Genomic DNA, 21,438 nt, shown 5'->3' on the forward strand with positions numbered 1-21,438 from the left:
CGATGCCCTGCAAAGCACCAGTGCACAGAGAGCAGGAAGCAGCCCAGAACCTCCTTGTTCCTATGGCGAGCAATGGGCTAGGGGAGAAACCAGAAAGCGCTGCTTTCCTGAGCAAACTCGCATTGGGGCTGAGCTTGGTTTCCCGAGGAGAGTTTCACTTTCGCGAAAGCAGCTGCCAGAAGCTAGTTTTGTGCCTTTTCTGAGATCAACCCTAGCTGGGTCCCTCCCTAGATGGCAGAATGTGGGGTGTTGGGGCCAGTGCACACAAGGCCTTTTCTGACCCATCCGCCTTCTCCCTGAAGTAGAGCACCTTTGGAGTTGGTTTCCAGCTCTAGCGATGCCCTGCAAAGCACCAGTGCACAGAGAGCAGGAGGCAGCCCAGAACATCCTTGTTCCTATGGCGAGCAATCTGCTAGGGGAGAAACCAGAAAGCGCTGCTTACCTGAGCAAACACGCATTGCGGCTGAGCTTGGTTTCCCGAGGAAAGTTTCACTCTCGCAAATGAAGCGGCCAGAAGCTAGTTTTGTGCCTTTTCTGAGATGGGTCCCTCCCTACCTGTAGAAAGGTGAGGTGGTGGGGCCCTTGCACACAAGGCATATTCTGGCCCCATCCACCTCCTCCCTGAAGTAGAGCACGTTTGGAGTAGGTTTTCAGGTCCAGCGACCACCAGCAAAGCACCAGTGCACAGGGAGCAGGAGGCAGCCCAGACCCTCCTTGTTCCTATGGTGAGCAATGGGCTAGGAGAGAAACCAGAAAGCGCTGCTTTCCTGAGCAAAGACGCATTGGGGCTGAGCTTGGTTTCCCGAGGAGAGTTTCACTCTCGCAAATGAAGCTGCCCGAACCTAGTTTTGTGCCTTTTCTGAGATGGGCCCTAGCTGGGTCCCTCCCTAGCTGGCGTAATGTGGCTTGCTGGGGCCGGTGCACACAAGGACTTTTCTGGCCCCATTCGCCTTCTCCGCAAAGGAGTGCACATTTGGAGTTGGTTTCCAGCAGCAGAGACCACCAGCACAGCCCCAGTGCCAAGGGAGCAGTAGGCAGCACAGAACTTCCTTGGCCCTAAGGCAAGCAGAGACCTAGGGGAGAAACCAGAAAGCGCTGCTTTCCTGAGCAAACACGCATTGCGGCTGAGCTTGGTTTCCCGAGGAAAGTTTCACTCTCGCAAATGCAGCTGCCAGAAGCTAGTTTTGTGCCTTTTCTGAGATGGTCCCTAGCTGGGTCCCGCCGTAGGTGGCAAAGGGTGGGGTGATGGGGCCAGTGCACACAAGGCCTTTTCAGGCCCCATCCGCCTTCTCCCTGAAGTAGAGCACGTTTGGAGTTTGTTTCCAGCTATAGCGATGACCTGCAAACCACCAGTGTACACGGAGCAGCAGGAAGCCCTGACCCTCCTTGTTCCTATGGCAAGCACTGGGCTAGGGGGGAAACCAGAAAGCGCTGCTTTCCTGAGCAAAGACGCATTGGGGCTGAGCGTGGTTTCCCGAGGAGAGTTTCACTTTCACGAACGCAGCTCCCAGAAGCTAGTTTTGTGCCTTCTGTGAGATGGGCCCTAGCTGGGTCCCTCCCTAGCTGGCGAAAGTTGGGCTGGTGGGGCCATGGCACACAAGGCCTTTTCAGGCCCCATCCGCCTTCTCCCTGAAGTAGAGCACGTTTGGAGTAGGTTTCCAGGTCCAGCGACCACCAGCAAAGCACCAGTGCACAGGGAGCAGGAGGAAGCCCAGACCCTCCTTGTTCCTAAGGCAAGCAGAGACCTAGGGGAGAAACCAGAAAGCGCTGCTTTCCTGAGCAAAGACGCATTGGGGCTGAGCTTGGTTTCCCGAGGAGAGTTTCACTTTCGCGAATGCAGCTCCCAGAAGCTAGTTTTGTGCCTTTTCTGAGATGGGCCCTAGGTGGGTCCCTCCCTAGGTGGCAGAGGATGGGGTGTTGGAGCCAGTGCACACAAGGCCTTTTCAGGCCCCATCCGCCTTCTCCCTGAAGTAGAGCACGTTTGGAGTTGGTTACCTGCTATAGCGATGACCTGCAAACCACCAGTGTACACGGAGCAGCAGGAAGCCCAGACCCTCCTTCTTCCTATGGCAAGCACTGGGCTAGGGGGGAAACCAGAAAGCGCTGCTTTCCTGAGCAAACACGCATTGGGGCTGAGCTTGGTTTCCCGAAGAGAGTTTCACTTTCACGAACGCAGCTCCCAGAAGCTAGTTTTGTGCCTTTTGTGAGATGGGCCCTAGCTGGGTCCCTCCCTACCTGTAGAAAGGTGAGGTGGTGGGGCCCCTGCACACAAGGCATATTCTGGCCCCATCCGCCTCCTCCCTGAAGTAGAGCACGTTTGGAGTAGGTTTCCAGATCCAGCGACCACCAGCAAAGCACCAGTGCACAGGGAGCAGGAGGCAGCCCAGACCCTCCTTGTTCCTATGGCAAGCAGAGACCTAGGGGAGAAACCAGAAAGCGCTGCCTTCCTGAGCAAAGACGCATTGCGGCTGAGCTTGGTTTCCCGAGGAGAGTTGCACTCTCGCAAATGAAGCTGCCAGAACCTAGTTTTGTGCCTTTTCTGAGATGGGCCCTAGGTGTGTCCCTCCCTAGCTGGCGGAATATGGGGTGTTGGGGCCAGTGCACACAAGGCCTTTTCTGGCCCCATCCGCCTTCTCCGCAAAGGAGTGCACATTTGGAGTTGGTTTCTATCTCCAGAGACCACCAGCACAGCACCAGTGCCAAGGGAGCAGTAGGCAGCACAGAACCTCCTTGGCCATAAGGGAAGCAGAGACCTAGAGGAGAAACCGGAAAGCGCTGCTTTCCTGAGCAAACACGCATTGGGGCTTAGCTTGGTTTCCCGAGGAGAGTTGCACTTTCGCGAATGCAGCTCCCAGAAGCTAGTTTTGTGCCTTTTCTGAGATGGGCCCTAGGTGGGTCCCTCCCTAGCTGGCGAAAGTTGGGCTGGTGGGGACTTTGCACACAAGGCCTTTTCAGGCCCCATCCGCATTCTCCCTGAAGAAGAGCACGTTTGGAGTAGGTTTCCAGGTCCAGCGACCACCAGCAAAGCACCAGTGCACAGGGAGCAGGAGGCAGCCCAGACCCTCCTTGTTCCTATGGCGAGCAATGGGCTAGGGGAGAAACCAGAAAGCGCTGCTTTCCTGAGCAAACACGCATTGGGGCTGAGCTTGGTTTCCCGAGGAGAGTTTCACTCTCGCGAATGCAGCTCCCAGAAGCTAGTTTTGTGCCTTTTCTGAGATGGGCCCTAGCTGGGTTCCTCCCTAACTGGCAGAATGTGGGTTGCTGGGGCCAGTGCACACAAGGCCTTTTCAGGCCCCATCCGCCTTCTCCCTAAAGTAGAGCACGTTTGGAGTTTTTTTCCAGCTCTAGCGATGACCTGCAAAGCACCAGTGCACAGAGAGCAGGAGGCAGCCCAGAACCTCCTTGTTCCTATGGCGAGCAATGGGCTAGGGGAGAAACCAGAAAGCGCTGCTTTCCTGAGCAAAGACGCATTGGGGCTGAGCTTGGTTTCCCGAGGAGAGTTTCACTCTCGCAAATGAAGCTGCCAGAACCTAGTTTTGTGCCTTTTCTGAGATGGGCCCTAGCTGGGTCCCTCCTTAGTTGGCGGAATGTGGGTTGCTGGGGCCGGTGCACACAAGGCCTTTTCTGGCGCCATCCGCCTTCTCCGCAAAGGAGTGCACATTTGGAGTTGGTTTCCAGCAGCAGAGACCACCAGCACAGCCCCAGTGCCAAGGGAGCAGTAGGCAGCACAGAACTTCCTTGGCGCTAAGGCAAGCAGAGACTTAGGGGAGAAACCGGAAAGCACTGCTTTCCTGAGCAAACACGCATTAGGGCTGAGCTTGGTTTCCCGAGGAGAGTTTCACTTTCGCGAATGCAGCTGCCAGAAGCTAGTTTTGTGCCTTTTCTGAGATGGTCCCTAGCTGGGTCCCACCGTAGGTGGCAAAGGGTGGGGTGTTGGGGCCCTTGCACACAAGGCATATTCTGGCCCCATCCGCCTCCTCCCTGAAGTAGAGCACGTTTGGAGTTGGTTTCCAGGTCCAGCGACCACCAGCAAAGCACCAGTGCACAGGGAGCAGGAGGCAGCCCAGACCCTCCTTGTTCCTATGGCGAGCATTGGGCTAGGGGAGAAACCAGAAAGCGCTGCTTTCCTGAGCAAAGACGCATTGGGGTTGAGCTTGGTTTCCCGAGGAGAGTTTCACTCTTGCGAATGCAGCTCCCAGAAGCTAGTTTTGTGCCTTTTGTGAGATGGGCCCTAGCTGGGTACCTCCCTACCTGTAGAAAGGTGAGGTGGTGGGGCCATGGCACACAAGGCATATTCTGGCCCCATCCGCCTCCTCCCTGAAGTAGAGCACGTTTGGAGTTGGTTTCCAGCTCTAGCAATGACCTGCAAAGCACCAGTGCACAGGGAGCAGGAGGCAGCCCAGACCCTCCTTGTTCCTATGGCGAGCAATGGGCTAGGGGAGAAACCAGAAAGCGCTGCTTTCCTGAGCAAAGACGCATTGGGGCTGAGCTTGGTTTCCCGAGGAGAGTTGCACTTTCGCGAATGCAGCTCCCAGAAGCTAGTTTTGTGCCTTTTCTGAGATGGGCCCTAGGTTGGTCGCTCCCTAGCTGGCGAAAGTTGGGCTGGTGGGGCCCTTGCACACAAGGCCTTTTCAGGCCCCATCCGCCTTCTCCCTGAAGTAGAGCACGTTTGGAGTAGGTTTCCAGGTCCAGCGACCACCAGCAAAGCACCAGTGCACAGGGAGCTGGAGGCATCCAAGACCCTCCTTGTTCCTATGGCAAGCAGAGACCTGGGGGAGAAACCAGAACGCGCTGCCTTCCTGAGCAAAGACGCATTGGGGCTGAGCTTGGTTTCCCGAGGAGAGTTGCACTCTCGCAAATGAAGCTGCCAGAACCTAGTTTTGTGCCTTTTCTGAGATGGGCCCTAGTTGGGTCCCTCCCTAGCTGGCGGAAGATGGGGTGTTGGGGCCAGTGCACACAAGGCCTTTTCTGGCCCCATCCGCCTTCTCCGCAAAGGAGTGCACATTTGGAGTTGGTTTCCATCTCCAGAGACCACCAGCACAGCACCAGTGCCAAGGGAGCAGTAGGCAGCACAGAACCTCCTTGGCCCTAAGGCAAGCAGAGACCTAGGGGAGAAACCGGAAAGCGCTGCTTTCCTGAGCAAACACGCATTGGGGCTTAGCTTGGTTTCCCGAGGAGAGTTGCACTCTCGCGAATGCAGCTCCCAGAAGCTAGTTTTGTGCCTTTTCTGAGATGGGCCCTAGCTGGGTTCCTCCCTAACTGGCAGAATATGGGTTGCTGGGGCCAGTGCACACAAGGCCTTTTCAGGCCCCATCCGCCTTCTCCCTAAAGTAGAGCACGTTTGGAGTTGGTTTCCAGCTCTAGCGATGACCTGCAAAGCACCAGTGCACAGAGAGCAGGAGGCAGCCCAGAACCTCCTTGTTCCTATGGCGAGCAATGGGCTAGGGGAGAAACCAGAAAGCGCTGCTTTCCTGAGCAAAGACGCATTGGGGCTGAGCTTGGTTTCCCGAGGAGAGTTTCACTCTCGCAAATGAAGCTGCCAGAACCTAGTTTTGTGCCTTTTCTGAGATGGGCCCTAGCTGGGTCCCTCCTTAGCTGGCGGAATATGAGTTGCTGGGGCCGGTGCACACAAGGCCTTTTCTGGCCCCATCCGCCTTCTCCGCAAAGGAGTGCACATTTGGAGTTGGTTTCCAGCATCAGAGACCACCAGCACAGCCCCAGTGCCAAGGGAGCAGTAGGCAGCACAGAACTTCCTTGGCCCTAAGGCAAGCAGAGACCTAGGGGAGAAACCGGAAAGCACTGCTTTCCTGAGCAAACACGCATTAGGGCTGAGCTTGGTGTCCCGAGGAGAGTTTCACTTTCGCGAATGCAGCTGCCAGAAGCTAGTTTTGTGCCTTTTCTGAGATGGTCCCTAGCTGGGTCCCGCCGTAGGTGGCAAAGGGTGGGGTGTTGGGGCCAGTGCACACAAGGCCTTTTCAGGCCCCATCCGCCTTCTCCCTGAAGTAGAGCACGTTTGGAGTTGGTTTCCAGCTCTAGCAATGACCTGCAAAGCACCAGTGCACAGGGAGCAGGAGGCAGCCCAGACCCTCCTTGTTCCTATGGCGAGCAATGGGCTAGGGGAGAAACCAGAAAGCGCTCCTTTCCTGAGCAAACACGCATTGGGGCTTAGCTTGGTTTCACGAGGAGAGTTGCACTTTCACGAATGCAGCTCCCAGAAGCTAGTTTTGTGCCTTTTCTGAGATGGGCCATAGCTGGGTCCCTCCCTAGGTGGCAGAGGATGGGGTGTTGGGGCCAGAGCACACAAGGCCTTTTCAGGCCCCATCCGCCTTCTCCCTGAAGTAGAGCACGTTTGGAGTTGGTTTCCAGCTCTAGCAATGACATGCAAACACCAGTGCACAGGGAGAAGGAGGCAGCCCAGACCCTCCTTGTTCCTATGGCGAGCAATGGTCTAGGGGAGGAATCAGATAGCGCTGCTTTCCTGAGCAGACACGCATTGGGGCTGAGCTTGGTTTCCTGAGGAGTGTTTCACTTTCAGGAACGCAGTTCCCAGAAGCAAGTTCTTTGCCTTTTGTGAGGTGGGCCCTAGCTGGGTCCCTCCCTACCTGTAGAAAGGTGAGGTGGTGGGGCCCTTGCACACAAGGCATGTTCTGGCCCCATCCACCTCCTCCCTGAAGTAGAGCACGTTTGGAGTAGGTTTCCAGGTCCAGCGACCACCAGCAAAGCACCAGTGCACAGGGAGCAGGAGGCAGCCCAGACCCTCCTTGGTCCTATGGCAAGCAGAGACCTGGGGAGAAACCAGAACGAGCTGCTTTCCTGAGCAAACACGCATTGGGGCTGAGCTTGGTTTCCCGAGGAGAGTTTCACTCTCGCGAAAGCAGCTCCCAGAAGCTAGTTTTGTGCCTTTTCTGAAATGGGCCCCAACTGGGTTCCTGCCTAGCTGGCAGAATGTGCGGTGGTGGGGCCAGTGCACAGAAGGCCTTTTCAGGCCCCATCCGCCTTCTCCCTGAAGTAGAGCACGTTTGGAGTAGGTTTCCAGGTCCAGCGACCACCAGCAAAGCACCAGTGCACAGGGAGCAGGAGGCAGCCCAGACCCTCCTTGTTCCTATGGCAAGCAGAGACCTGGGGGAGAAACCAGAACGCGCTGCCTTCCTGAGCAAAGACGCATTGGGGCTGAGCTTGGTTTCCCGAGGAGAGTTGCATTCTCGCAAATGAAGCTGCCAGAACCTAGTTTTGTGCCTTTTCTGAGATGGGCCCTAGGTGTGTCCCTCCCTAGCTGGCAGAATATGGGGTGTTGGGGCCAGTGCACACAAGGCCTTTTCTGGCCCCATCCGCCTTCTCCGCAAAGGAGTGCACATTTGGAGTTGGTTTCCATCTCCAGAGACCACCAGCACAGCACCAGTGCCAAGGGAGCAGTAGGCAGCACAGAACCTCCTTGGCCCTAAGGCAAGCAGAGACCTAGGGGAGAAACCGGAAAGCGCTGCTTTCCTGAGCAAACACGCATTGGGGCTTAGCTTGGTTTCCCGAGGAGAGTTGCACTCTCGCGAATGCAGCTCCCAGAAGCTAGTTTTCTGCCTTTTCTGAGATGGGCCCTAGCTGGGTTCCTCCCTAACTGGCAGAATGTGGGTTGCTGGGGCCAGTGCAAACAAGGCCTTTTCAGGCCCCATCCGCCTTCTCCCTAAAGTAGAGCAAGTTTTGAGTTTTTTTCCAGCTCTAGCGATGACCTGCAAAGCACCAGTGCACAGATAGCAGGAGGCAGCCCAGAACCTCCTTGTTCCTATGGCGAGCAATGGGCTAGGGGAGAAACCAGAAAGCGCTGCTTTCCTGTGCAAAGACGCATTGGGGCTGAGCTTGGTTTCCCGAGGAGAGTTTCACTCTCGCAAATGAAGCTGCCAGAACCTAGTTTTGTGCCTTTTCTGAGATGGGCCCTAGCTGGTTCCCTCCATAGCTGGCGGAATGTGGGTTGCTGGGGCCGGTGCACACAAGGCCTTTTCTGGCCCCATCCGCCTTCTCCGCAAAGGAGTGCACATTTGGAGTTGGTTTCCAGCATCAGAGACCACCAGCACAGCCCCAGTACCAAGGGAGCAGTAGGCAGCACAGAACTTCTTGTCCCTAAGGCAAGCAGAGACCTAGGGGAGAAACCGGAAAGCACTGCTTTCCTGAGCAAACACGCATTAGGGCTGAGCTTGGTTTCCCGAGGAGAGTTGCACTCTCGCGAATGCAGCTCCCAGAAGCTAGTTTTCTGCCTTTTCTGAGATGGGCCCTAGCTGGGTTCCTCCCTAACTGTCAGAATGTGGGTTGCTGGGGCCAGTGCACACAAGGCCTTATCAGGCCCCATCCGCCTTCTCCCTAAAGTAGAGCACGTTTGGAGTTTTTTTCCAGCTCTAGCGATGACCTGCAAAGCACCAGTGCACAGAGAGCAGGAGGCAGCCCAGAACCTCCTTGTTCCTATGGCGAGCAATGGGCTAGGGGAGAAACCAGAAAGCGCTGCTTTCCTGAGCAAAGACGCATTGGGGCTGAGCTTGGTTTCCCGAGGAGAGTTTCACTCTCGCAAATGAAGCTGCCAGAACCTAGTTTTGTGCCTTTTCTGAGATGGGCCCTAGCTGGGTCCCTCCTTAGCTGGCGGAATGTGGGTTGCTGGGGCCGGTGCACACAAGGCCTTTTCTGGCCCCATCCGCCTTCTCCGCAAAGGAGTGCACATTTGGAGTTGGTTTCCAGCATCAGAGACCACCAGCACAGCCCCAGTGCCAAGGGAGCAGTAGGCAGCCCAGAACTTCCTTGTCCCTAAGGCAAGCAGAGACCTAGGGGAGAAACCGGAAAGCACTGCTTTCCTGAGCAAACACGCATTAGGGCTGAGCTTGGTTTCCCGAGGAGAGTTTCACTTTCGCGAAAGCAGCTGCCAGAAGCTAGTTTTGTGCCTTTTCTGAGATGGTCCCTAGCTGGGTCCCGCCGTATGTGGCAAAGGGTGGGGTGTTGGGGCCAGTGCACACAAGGCCTTTTCAGGCCCCATCCGCCTTCTCCCTGAAGTAGAGCACGTTGGGAGTTGGTTTCCAGCTCTAGCAATGACCTGCAAAGCACCAGTGCACAGGGAGCAGGAGGCAGCCCAGACCCTCCTTGTTCCTATGGCGAGCAATGGGCTAGGGGAGAAACCAGAAAGCGCTCCTTTACTGAGCAAACACGCATTGGGTCTTAGCTTGGTTTCCCGAGGAGAGTTGCACATTCACGAATGCAGCTCCCAGAAGCTAGTTTTGTGCCTTTTCTGAGATGGGCCATAGCTGGGTCCCTCCCTAGGTGGCAGAGGATGGGGTGTTGGGGCCAGTGCACACAAGGCCTTTTCTGGCCCCATTCGCCTTCTCCCTGAAGTAGAGCACGTTTGGAGTTGGTTTCCAGCTCTAGCAATGACATGCAAACACCAGTGCACAGGGAGAAGGAGGCAGCCCAGACCCTCCTTGTTCCTATGGCGAGCAATGGCTTAGGGGAGGAATCAGAAAGCGCTGCTTTCCTGAGCAGACACGCATTGGGGCTGAGCTTGGTTTCCTGAGGAGAGTTTCACTTTCACGAACGCAGTTCCCAGAAGCAAGTTCTTTGCCTTTTGTGAGGTGGGCCCTAGCTGGGTCCCTCCCTACCTGTAGAAAGGTGAGGTGGTGGGGCCCTTGCACACAAGGCATATTCTGGCCCCATCCACCTCCTCCCTGAAGTAGAGCACGTTTGGAGTAGGTTTCCAGGTCCAGCGACCACCAGCAAAGCACCAGTGCACAGGGAGCAGGAGGCAGCCCAGACCATCCTTGTTCCTATGGCAAGCACAGACCTAGGGGAGAAACCAGAACGCGCTGCTTTCCTGAGCAAACACGCATTGGGGCTGAGCTTGGTTTCCCGAGGAGAGTTTCACTCTCGTGAAAGCAGCTCCCAGAAGCTAGTTTTGTGCCTTTTCTGAAATGGGCCCTAGCTGGGTTCCTGCCTAGCTGGCAGAATGTGCGGTGGTGGGGCCAGTGCACACAAGGCCTTTTCAGGCCCCATCCGCCTTCTCCCTGAAGTAGAGCACGTTTGGAGTAGGTTTCCAGGCCCAGCGACCACCAGCAAAGCACCAGTGCACAGGGAGCAGGAGGCAGCCCAGACCCTCCTTGTTCCTATGGCAAGCAGAGACCTGGGGGAGAAACCAGAACGCGCTGCCTTCCTGAGCAAAGACGCATTGCGGCTGAGCTTGGTTTCCCGAAGAGAGTTGCACTCTCGCAAATGAAGCTGCCAGAACCTAGTTTTGTGCCTTTTCTGAGATGGGCCCTAGGTGGGTCCCTCCCTAGCTGGCGGAATATGGGGTGTTGGGGCCAGTGCACACAAGGCCTTTTCTGGCCCCATCCGCCTTCTCCGCAAAGGAGTGCACATTTGGAGTTGGTTTCCATCTCCAGAGACCACCAGCACAGCACCAGTGCCAAGGGAGCAGTAGGCAGCACAGAACCTCCTTGGCCCTAAGGCAAGCAGAGACCTAGGGGAGAAACCGGAAAGCGCTACTTTCCTGAGCAAACACGCATTGGGGCTTAGCTTGGTTTCCCGAGGAGAGTTGCACTCTCGCGAATGCAGCTCCCAGAAGCTAGTTTTGTGCCTTTTCTGAGATGGGCCCTAGCTGGGTTCCTCCCTAACTGGCAGAATGTGGGTTGCTGGGGACAGTGCACACAAGGCCTTTTCAGGCCCCATCCGCCTCCTCCCTGAAGTAGAGCACGTTTGGAGTTGGTTTCCAGCTCTAGCAATGACCAGCAAAGCACCAGTGCACAGAGAGCAGGAGGCAGCCCAGAACCTCCTTGTTCCTATGGCGAGCAATGGGCTAGGGGAGAAACCAGAAAGCGCTGCTTTCCTGAGCAAACTCGCATTGGGGCTGAGCTTGGTTTCCCGAGGAGAGTTTCACTTTTGCGAAAGCAGCTGCCAGAAGCTAGTTTTGTGACTTTTCTGAGATCGACCCTAGCTGGGTCGCTCCCTAAGTGGCAAAGTGTGGGGTGTTGGGGCCATGGCACACAAGGCCTTTTCTGGCCCCATCCGCCTTCTCCGCAAAGGAGTGCACATTTGGAGTTGATTTCCAACAGCAGAGACCACCAGCACAGCACCAGTGCCAAGGGAGCAGTAGGCAGCACAGAACTTCCTTGGCCCTAAGGCAAGCAGAGACCTAGGGGAGAAACCGGAAAGCACTGCTTTCCTGAGCAAACACGGATTGGGGCTGAGCGTGGTTTCCCGAGGAGAGTTTCACTTTCACGAAGGCAGCTCCCAGAAGCTAGTTTTGTGCCTTTTGTGAGATGGGCCCTAGCTGGGTCCCTCCCTACCTGTAGAAAGTTGAGGTGGTGGGGCCCTTGCACACAAGGCATATTCTGACCCCATCCGCCTCCTCGCTGAAGTACAGCACGTTTGGAGTTGGTTTCCATCTCCAGAGACCACCAGCACAGCACCAGTGCCAAGGGAGCAGTAGGCAGCACAGAACCTCCTTGGCCCTAAGGCAAGCAGAGACCTAGGGGAGAAACCGGAAAGCGCTGCTTTCCTGAGCAAACACGCATTGGGGCTTAGCTTGGTTTCCCGAGGAGAGTTGCACTTTCGCGAATGCAGCTCCCAGAAGCTAGTTTTGTGCCTTTTCTGAGATGGGCCCTAGCTGGGTCCCTCCCTAGCTGGCGAAAGTTGGGCTGGTGGGGCCCTTGCACACAAGGCCTTTTCAGGCCCCATCCGCCTTCTCCCTGAAGTAGAGCACGGTTGGAGTAGGTTTCCAGGTCCAGCGACCACCAGCAAAGCACCAGTGCACAGGGAGCAGGAGGCAGCCCAGACCCTCCTTGTTCCTATGGCGAGCAATGGGCTAGGGGAGAAACCAGAAAGCGCTGCTTTCCTGAGCAAACACGCATTGGGGCTGAGCTTGGTTTCCCGAGGAGAGTTTCACTCTCGCGAATGCAGCTCCCAGAAGCTAGTTTTGTGCCTTTTCTGAGATGGGCCCTAGCTGGGTTCCTCCCTAACTGGCAGAATGTGGGTTGCTGGGGCCAGTGCACACAAGGCCTTTTCAGGCCCCATCCGCCTTCTCCCTAAAGTAGAGCACGTTTGGAGTTGGTTTCCTGCTCTAGCAATGACCTGCAAAGCACCAGTGCACAGGGAGCAGTAGGCAGCCCAGACCCTCCTTGTTCCTATGGAGAGCAATGGGCTAGGGGAGAAACCAGAAAGCGCTGCTTGCCTGAGCAAAGACGCATTGGGGCTGAGCTTGGTTTCCCGAGGAAAGTTTCACTCTCGCAAATGAAGCGGCCAGAAGCTAGTTTTGTGCCTTTTCTGAGATGGGCCCTAGCTGGGTTCCTCCCTAACTGGCAGAATGTGGGTTGCTCGGGCCAGTGCACACAAGGCCTTTTCAGGCCCCATCCCCCTTCTCCCTAAAGTAGAGCACGTTTGGAGTTGGTTTCCAGCTCTAGCAATGACCTGCAAAGCACCAGTGCACAGGGAGCAGGAGGCAGCCCAGACCCTCCTTGTTCCTATGGCGAGCAATGGGCTAGGGGAGAAACCAGAAAGCGCTGCTTTCCTGAGCAAACACGCATTGGGGCTGAGCTTGGTTTCCCGAGGAGAGTTTCACTCTCGCAAATGAAGCTGCCAGAACCTAGTTTTGTGCCTTTTCTGAGATGGGCCTTAGGTGGGTCCCTCCCTAGCTGGCGGAATGTGGGGTGTTGGGGCCAGTGCACACAAGGCCTTTTCTGGCCCCATCCGCCTTCTCCACAAAGGAGTGCACATTTGGAGTTGGTTTCCATCTCCAGAGACCACCAGCACAGCACCAGTGCCAAGGGAGCAGTAGGCAGCACAGAACCTCCATGGCCCTAAGGGAAGCAGAGACCTAGGGGAGAAACCGGAAAGCGCTGCTTTCCTGAGCAAACACGCATTGGGGCTTAGCTTGGTTTCCCGAGGAGAGTTGCACTTTCGCGAATGCAGCTCCCAGAAGCTAGTTTTGTGCCTTTTGTGAGATGCGCCCTAGCTGGGTCCCTCCCTACCTGTAGAAAGGTGAGGTGGTGGGGCCCTTGCACACAAGGCATATTCTGGCCCCATCCGCCTCCTCCCTGAAGTAGAGCACGTTTGGAGTAGGTTTCCAGGTCCAGCGACCACCAGCAAAGCACCAGTGCACAGGGAGCAGGAGGCAGCCCAGACCCTCCTTGTTCCTATGGCGAGCAATGGGCTAGGGGAGAAACCAGAAAGCGCTGCTTTCCTGAGCAAAGACGCATTGGGGTTGAGCTTGGTTTCCCGAGGAGAGTTTCACTCTTGCGAATGCAGCTCCCAGAAGCTAGTTTTGTGCCTTTTCTGAGATGGGCCCTAGCTGGGTCCCTCCGTAGGTGGCAGAGGATGGGGTGTTGGGACCAGTGCACACAAGGCCTTTTCAGGCCCCATCCGCCTTCTCCCAGAAGTAGAGCACGTTTGGAGTTGGTTTCCAGCTCTAGCAATGACCTGCAAACACCAGTGCACAGGGAGAAGGAGGCAGCCCAGACCCTCCTTGTTCCTATGGCGAGCAATGGGCTAGGGGAGAAATCACAAAGCGCTGCTTTCCTGAGCAAAGACGCATTGGGGCTGAGCTTGGTTTCCTGAGGAGAGTTTCACTTTCACGAAGGCAGCTCCCAGAAGCTAGTTTTGTGCCTTTTGTGAGGTGGGCCCTAGCTGGGTCCCTCCCTACCTGTAGAAAGATGAGGTGGTGGGGCCCTTGCACACAAGGCATATTCTGGCCCCATCCACCTCCTCCCTGAAGTAGAGCACGTTTGGAGTAGGTTTCCAGGTCCAGCGACCACCAGCAAAGCACCAGTGCACAGGGAGCAGGAGGCAGCCCAGACCATCCTTGTTCCTATGGCAAGCAGAGACCTAGGGGAGAAACCAGAACGCGCAGCTTTCCTGAGCAAACACGCATTGGGGCTGAGCTTGGTTTCCCGAGGAGAGTTTCACTCTCGTGAAAGCAGCTCCCAGAAGGTAGTTTTGTGCCTTTTCTGAAATGGGCCCTAGCTGGGTTCCTGCCTAGCTGGCAGAATGTGGGGTGGTGGGGCCAGTGCACACAAGGCCTTTTCAGGCCCCATCCGCCTTCTCCCTGAAGTAGAGCACCTTTGGAGTTGGTTTCCAGCTCTAGCGATGCCCTGCAGAGCACCAGTGCACAGAGAGCAAGAGGCTGCCCAGAACCTCCTTGTTCTTATAACGAGCAATGGGCTAGGGGAGAAACCAGAAAGCGCTGCTTTCCTGAGCAAAGACGCATTGGGCCTGAGCTTGGTTTCCCGTGGAAAGTTTCACTCTCGCAAATGAAGCGGCCAGAAGCTAGTTTTGTGCCTTTTCTGAGATGGGCCCTACGTGGGTCCCTCCCTAGATGGCAGAATGTGGGGTGCTGGGGCCAGTGCTCAAAAGGCCTTTTCTAACCCCATCCGCCTTCTCCCTGAAGTAGAGCACCTTTGGAGTTGGTTTCCAGCTCTAGCGATGCCCTGCAAAGCACCAGTGCACAGAGAGCAAGAGGCAGCCCAGAACCTCCTTGTTCCTTTGGCGAGCAATCTGCTAGGGGAGAAACCAGAAAGCGCTGCTTTCGTGAGCAAACACGCATTGGGGCTGAGCTTGGTTTCCCGAGGAGAGTTTCACTCTCGCAAATGAAGCTGCCAGAACCTAGTTTTGTGCCTTTTCTGAGATGTGCCCTAGCTGGGTCCCTCCCTAGCTGCCGGAATGTGGGTTGCTGGGGCCGGTGCACACAAGGCCTTTTCTGGCCCCATCCGCCTTCTCCGCAAAGGAGTGCACATTTGGAGTTGATTTCCAACAGCAGAGACCACCAGCACAGCACCAGTGCCAAGGGAGCAGTAGGCAGCACAGAACTTCCTTGGCCCTAAGGCAAGCAGAGACCTAGGGGAGAAACCGGAAAGCACTGCTTTCCTGAGCAAACACGCATTGGGGCTGAGCGTGGTTTCCCGAGGAGAGTTTCACTTTCACGAAGGCAGCTCCCAGAAGCTAGTTTTGTGCCTTTTGTGAGATGGGCCCTAGCTGGGTCCCTCCATACCTGTAGAAAGTTGAGGTGGTGGGGCCCTTGCACACAAGGCATATTCTGACCCCATCCGCCTCCTCGCTGAAGTACAGCACGTTTGGAGTTGGTTTCCATCTCCAGAGACCACCAGCACAGCACCAGTGCCAAGGGAGCAGTAGGCAGCACAGAACCTCCTTGGCCCTAAGGCAAGCAGAGACCTAGGGGAGAAACCGGAAAGCGCTGCTTTCCTGAGCAAACACGCATTGGGGCTTAGCTTGGTTTCCCGAGGAGAGTTGCACTTTCGCGAATGCAGCTCCCAGAAGCTAGTTTTGTGCCTTTTCTGAGATGGGCCCTAGCTGGGTCCCTCCCTAGCTGGCGAAAGTTGGGCTGGTGGGGCCCTTGCACACAAGGCCTTTTCAGGCCCCATCCGCCTTCTCCCTGAAGTAGAGCACGTTTGGAGTTGGTTTCCAGCTCTAGCAATGACCTGCAAAGCACCAGTGCACAGGGAGCAGGAGGCAGCCCAGACCCTCCTTGTTCCTATGGCGAGCAATGGGCTAGGGGAGAAACCAGAAAGCGCTGCTTTCCTGAGCAAACACGCATTGGGGCTGAGCTTGGTTTCCCGAGGAGAGTTTCACTCTCGCAAATGAAGCTGCCAGAGCCTAGTTTTGTGCCTTTTCTGAGATGGGCCTTAGGTGGGTCCCTCCCTAGCTGGCGGAATGTGGGGTGTTGGGGCCAGTGCACACAAGGCCTTTTCTGGCCCCATCCGCCTTCTCCACAAAGGAGTGCACATTTGGAGTAGGTTTCCAGGTCCAGCGACCACCAGCACAGCACCAGTGCCAAGGGAGCAGTAGGCAGCACAGAACCTCCATGGCCCTAAGGGAAGCAGAGACCTAGGGGAGAAACCGGAAAGCGCTGCTTTCCTGAGCAAACACGCATTGGGGCTTAGCTTGGTTTCCCGAGGAGAGTTGCACTTTCGCGAATGCAGCTCCCAGAAGCTAGTTTTGTGCCTTTTCTGAGATGGGCCCTAGGTGGGTCCCTCCCTAGCTGGCGAAAGATGGGCTGGTCGGGCCCTTGCACACAAGGCCTTTTCAGGCCCCATCCGCCTTCTCCCTGAAGTAGAGCACGTTTGGAGTTGGTTTCCAGCTCTAGCGATGACCTGCAAACCACCACTGTACACGGAGCAGCAGGAAGCCCTGACCCTCCTTGTTCCAATGGCAAGCACTGGGCTAGGGGGGAAACCAGAAAGCGCTGCTTTCCTGAGCAAAGACGCATTGGGGCTGAGCTTGGTTTCCCGAGGAGAGTTTCACTTTCGCGAATGCAGCTCCCAGAAGCTAGTTTTGTGCCTTTTGTGAGATGGGCCCTAGCTGGGTCCCTCCCTACCTGTAGAAAGGTGAGGTGGTGGGGCCCTTGCACACAAGGCATATTCTGGCCCCATCCGCCTCCTCCCTGAAGTAGAGCACGTTTGGAGTTGGTTTCCAGCTCTAGCAATGACCTGCAAAGCACCAGTGCACAGGGAGCAGGAGGCAGCCCAGACCCTCCTTGTTCATATGGCGAGCAATGGGCTAGGGGAGAAACCAGAAAGCGCTGCTTTCCTGAGCAAACACGCATTGGGGCTGAGCTTGGTTTCCCGAGGAGAGTTTCACTCTCGCGAATGCAGCTCCCAGAAGCTAGTTTTGTGCCTTTTCTGAGATGGGCCCTAGGTGGGTCCCTCCCTAGCTGGCGAAAGTTGGGCTGGTGGGGCCCTTGCACACAAGGCCTTTTCAGGCCCCATCCGCCTTGTCCCTGAACTAGAGCACGGTTGGAGTAGGTTTCCAGGTCCAGCGACCACCAGCAAAGCACCAGTGCACAGGGAGCAGGTGGCAGCCCAGACCCTCCTTGTTCCTATGGCAAGCAATGGGCTAGGGGAGAAACCAGAAACCGCTGCTTGCCTGAGCAAAGACGCATTGGGACTGAGCTTGGTTTCCCGAGGAGAGTTTCACTCTCGCAAATGAAGCTGCCAGAACCTAGTTTTGTGCCTTTTCTGAGATGGGCCTTAGGTGGGTCCCTCCCTAGCTGGCGGAATGTGGGGTGTTGGGGCCAGTGCACACAAGGCCTTTTCTGGCCCCATCCGCCTTCTCCGCAAAGGAGTGCACATTTGGAGTTGGTTTCCATCTCCAGAGACCACCAGCACAGCACCAGTGCCAAGGGAGCAGTAGGCAGCACAGAACCTCCATGGCCCTAAGGGAAGCAGAGACCTAGGGGAGAAACCGGAAAGCGCTGCTTTCCTGAGCAAACACGCATTGGGGCTGAGCTTGGTTTCCCGAGGAGAGTTGCACTTTCGCGAATGCAGCTCCCAGAAGCTAGTTTTGTGCCTTTTGTGAGATGGGCCCTAGCTGGGTCCCTCCCTACCTGTAGAAAGGTGAGGTGGTGGGGCCCTTGCACACAAGGCATATTCTGGCCCCATCCGCCTCCTCGCTGAAGTACAGCACGTTTGGAGTTGGTTTCCAGCTCTAGCAATGACCTGCAAAGCACCAGTGCACAGGGAGCAAGAGGCAGCCCAGACCCTCCTTGTTCCTATGGCGAGCAATGGGCTAGGGGAGAAACCAGAAAGCGCGGCTTTCCTGAGCAAACACGCATTGGAGCTGAGCTTGGTTTCCCGAGGAGAGTTTCATTTCGCGAATGCAGCTCCCAGAAGCTAGTTTTGTGCCTTTTCTGAGATGGGCCCTAGCTGGGTCCCTCCCTAGCTGGCGAAAGTTGGCCTGGTGGGGCCCTTGCACACAAGGCCTTTTCAGGCCCCATCCGCCTTCTCCCTGAAGTAGAGCACGTTTGGAGTAGGTTTCCAGGTCCAGCGACCACCAGCAAAGCACCAGTGCACAGGGAGCAGGAGGCAGCCCAGACCCTCCTTGTTCCTATGGCGAGCAATGGGCTAGGGGAGAAACCAGAAAGTGCTGCTTTCCTGAGCAAAGACGCATTGGGGCTGAGCTTGGTTTCCCGAGGAGAGTTTCACTCTCGCAAATGAAGCTGCCAGAACCTAGTTTTGTGCCTTTTCTGAGATGGGCCCTAGGTGGGTCCCTCCCTAGCTGGCGGAAGATGGGGTGTTGGGGCCAGTGCACACAAGGCCTTTTCTGGCCCCATCCGCCTTCTCCGCAAAGGAGTGCACATTTGGAGTTGGTTTCCATCTCCAGAGACCACCAGCACAGCACCAGTGCCAAGGGAGCAGTAGGCAGCACAGAACCTCCTTGGCCCTAAGGCAAGCAGAGACCTAGGGGAGAAACCGGAAAGCGCTGCTTTCCTGAGCAAACACGTATTGGGGCTGAGCTTGGTTTCCCGAGGAGAGTTGCACTTTCGCGAATGCAGCTCCCAGAAGCTAGTTTTGTGCCTTTTGTGAGATGGGCCCTAGGTGGGTCCCTCCCTAGCTGGCGAAAGTTGGGCTGGTGGGGCCCTTGCACACAAGGCCTTTTCAGGCCCCATCCGCCTTCTCCCTGAAGTAGAGCACGTTTGGAGTAGGTTTCCAGGTCCAGCGACCACCAGCAAAGCACCAGTGCACAGGGAGCAGGAGGCAGCCCAGACCCTCCTTGTTCCTATGGCGAGCAATGGGCTAGGGGAGAAACCAGAAAGCGCTGCTTTCCTGAGCAAACACGCATTGGGGCTGAGCTTGGTTTCCCGAGGAGAGTTTCACTCTCGCGAATGCAGCTCCCAGAAGCTAGTTTTGTGCCTTTTCTGAGATGGGCCCTAGCTGGGTTCCTCCCTAACTGGCAGAATGTGGGTTGCTGGGGCCAGTGCACACAAGGCCTTTTCAGGCCCCATCCGCCTTCTCCCTAAAGTAGAGCACGTTTGGAGTTGGTTTCCAGCTCTAGCAATGACCTGCAAAGCACCAGTGCACAGGGAGCAGGAGGCAGCCCAGACCCTCCTTGTTCCTATGGCGAGCAGAGTCCTAGGGGAGAAACCAGAAAGCGCTGCTTTCCTGAGCAAAGACGCATTGGGGTGAGCTTGGTTTCCCGAGGAGAGTTTCACTCTCGCAAATGAAGCTGCCAGAACCTAGTTTTGTGCCTTTTCTGAGATGGGCCCTAGGTGGGTCCCTCCCTAGCTGGCGGAATGTGGGGTGTTGGGGCCGGTGCACACAAGGCCTTTTCTGGCCCCATCCGCCTTCTCCGCAAAGGAGTGCACATTTGGAGTTGGTTTCCATCTCCAGAGACCACCAGCACAGCACCAGTGCCAAGGGAGCAGTAGGCAGCACAGAACCTACTTGGCCATAAGGCAAGCAGAGACCTAGGGGAGAAACCGGAAAGCGCTGCTTTCCTGAGCAAACACGCATTGGGGCTTAGCTTGGTTTCCAAGGACTGTTGCATTTTCGCGAATGCAGCTCCCAGAAGCTAGATTTGTGCCTTTTCTGAGATGGGCCCTAGCTGGGTCCCTCCCTAGGTGGCAGAGGATGGGGTTTTGGGGCCAGTGCACACAAGGCCTTTTCAGGCCCCATCCGCCTTCTCCTTGAAGTAGAGCACGTTTGGAGTTGGTTTCCAGCTCTAGCAATGACCTGCAAACACCAGTGCACAGGGAGAAGGAGGCAGCCCAGACCCTCCTTGTTCTTATGGCGAGCAATGGGCTAGGGGGGAAATGACAAAGCGCTGCTTTCCTGAGCAAAGACGCATTGGGGCTGAGCTTGGTTTCCTGAGGAGAGTTTCACTTTCACGAAGGCAGCTCCCAGAAGCTAGTTTTGTGCCTTTTCTGAGATGGGCCCTAGCTGGGTCCCTCCCTACCTGTAGAAAGATGAGGTGGTGGGGCCCTTGCACACAAGGCATATTCTGGCCCCATCCACCTCCTCCCTAAAGTAGAGCATGTTTGGAGTATGTTTCCAGGTCCAGCGACCACCAGCAAAGCACCAGTGCACAGGGAGCAGGAGGCAGCCCAGACCATCCTTGTTCCTATAGCAAGCACAGACCTAGGGGAGAAACCAGAAAGCGCTGCTTTCCTGAGCAAAGACGCATTGGGGCTGAGCTTGGTTTACCGAGGAGAGTTTCACTCTCGCGAAAGCAGCTCCCAGAAGGTAGTTTTGTGCCTTTTCTGAGATGGGCCCTAGCTGGGTTCCTGCCTAGCTGGCAGAATGTGGTCTGGTGGGGCCCTTGCACACAAGGCATATTCTGGCCCCATCCGCCTCCTCCCTGAAGTAGAGCACGTTTGGAGTTTGTTTCCAGATCTAGCGATGACCTGCAAAGCACCAGTGCACAGGGAGCAGGAGGCAGCCCAGACCCTCCTTGTTCCTATGGCGAGCAGAGTCCTAGGGGAGAAACCAGAAAGCGCTGCTTTCCTGAGCAAACACGCATTGGGGCTGAGCTTGGTTTCCCGAGGAGAGTTTCACTCTCGCAAATGAACCTGCCAGAACCTAGTTGTGTGCCTTTTCTGAGATGGGCCCTAGGTGGGTCCCTCACTAGCTGGCGGAATGTGGGGTGTTGGGGCCAGTGCACACAAGGCCTTTTCTGGCCCCATCCGCCTTCTCCGCAAAGGAGTGCACATTTGGAGTTGGTTTCCATCTCCAGAGACCACCAGCACAGCACCAGTGCCAAGGGAGCAGTAGGCAGCACAGAACCTCCTTGTCCCTAAGGCAAGCAGAGACCTAGGGGAGAAACCGGAAAGCGCTGCTTTCCTGAGCAAACACGCATTGGGGCTTAGCTTGGTTTCCCGAGGAGAGTTGCACTTTCGCGAATGCAGCTCCCAGAATCTAGTTTTGCGCCTTTTCTGAGATGGGCCCTAGCTGGGTCCCTCCCTAGGTGGCAGAGGATGGGGTGTTGGGGCCAGTGCACACAAGGCCTTTTCAGGCCCCATCCGCCTTCTCCTTGAAGTAGAGCACGTTTGGAGTTGGTTTCCAGCTCTAGCAATGACCTGCAAACACCAGTGCACAGGGAGAAGGAGGCAGCCCAGACCCTCCTTGTTCCTATGGCGAGCAATGGGCTAGGGGAGAAATCACAAAGATGCATTGGGGCTGAGCTTGGTTTCCTGAGGAGAGTTTCACTTTCACGAAGGCAGCTCCCAGAAGCTAGTTTTGTGCCTTTTGTGAGGTGGGTCCTAGCTGGGTCCCTCCCTACCTGTAGAAAGATGAGGTGGTGGGGCCCTTGCACACAAGGCATATTCTGGCCCCAGCCACCTCCTCCCTGAAGTAGAGCACGTTTGGAGTAGGTTTCCAGGTCCAGCGACCACCAGCAAAGCACCAGTGCATAGGGAGCAGGAGGCAGCCCAGGCCCTCCTTGTTCCTATGGCAAGCAGAGACCTAGGGGAGAAACCAGAAAGCGCTGCTTTCCTGAGCAAACACGCATTAGGGCTGAGCTTGGTTTCCTGAGGAGTGTTTCACTTTCACGAATGCAGCTGCCAGAAGCTAGTTTTGTGCCTTTTCTGAGATGGTCCTTAGCTGGGTCCCGCTGTAGGTGGCAAAGGGTGGGGTGTTGGGGCCAGTGCACACAAGGCCTTTTCAGGCCCCTTCCGCCTTCTCCGCAAAGGAGTGCACA

The sequence above is a fragment of the Sus scrofa genome, chromosome 1, assembly GCF_054392235.1.
Source record: "Sus scrofa isolate SSC_HxYL_T2T_F1_AM1 chromosome 1, Sscrofa_HxYL_maternal_Yorkshire_Landrace_v2.0, whole genome shotgun sequence".
Taxonomy (NCBI): Eukaryota; Metazoa; Chordata; class Mammalia; order Artiodactyla; family Suidae; genus Sus; species Sus scrofa.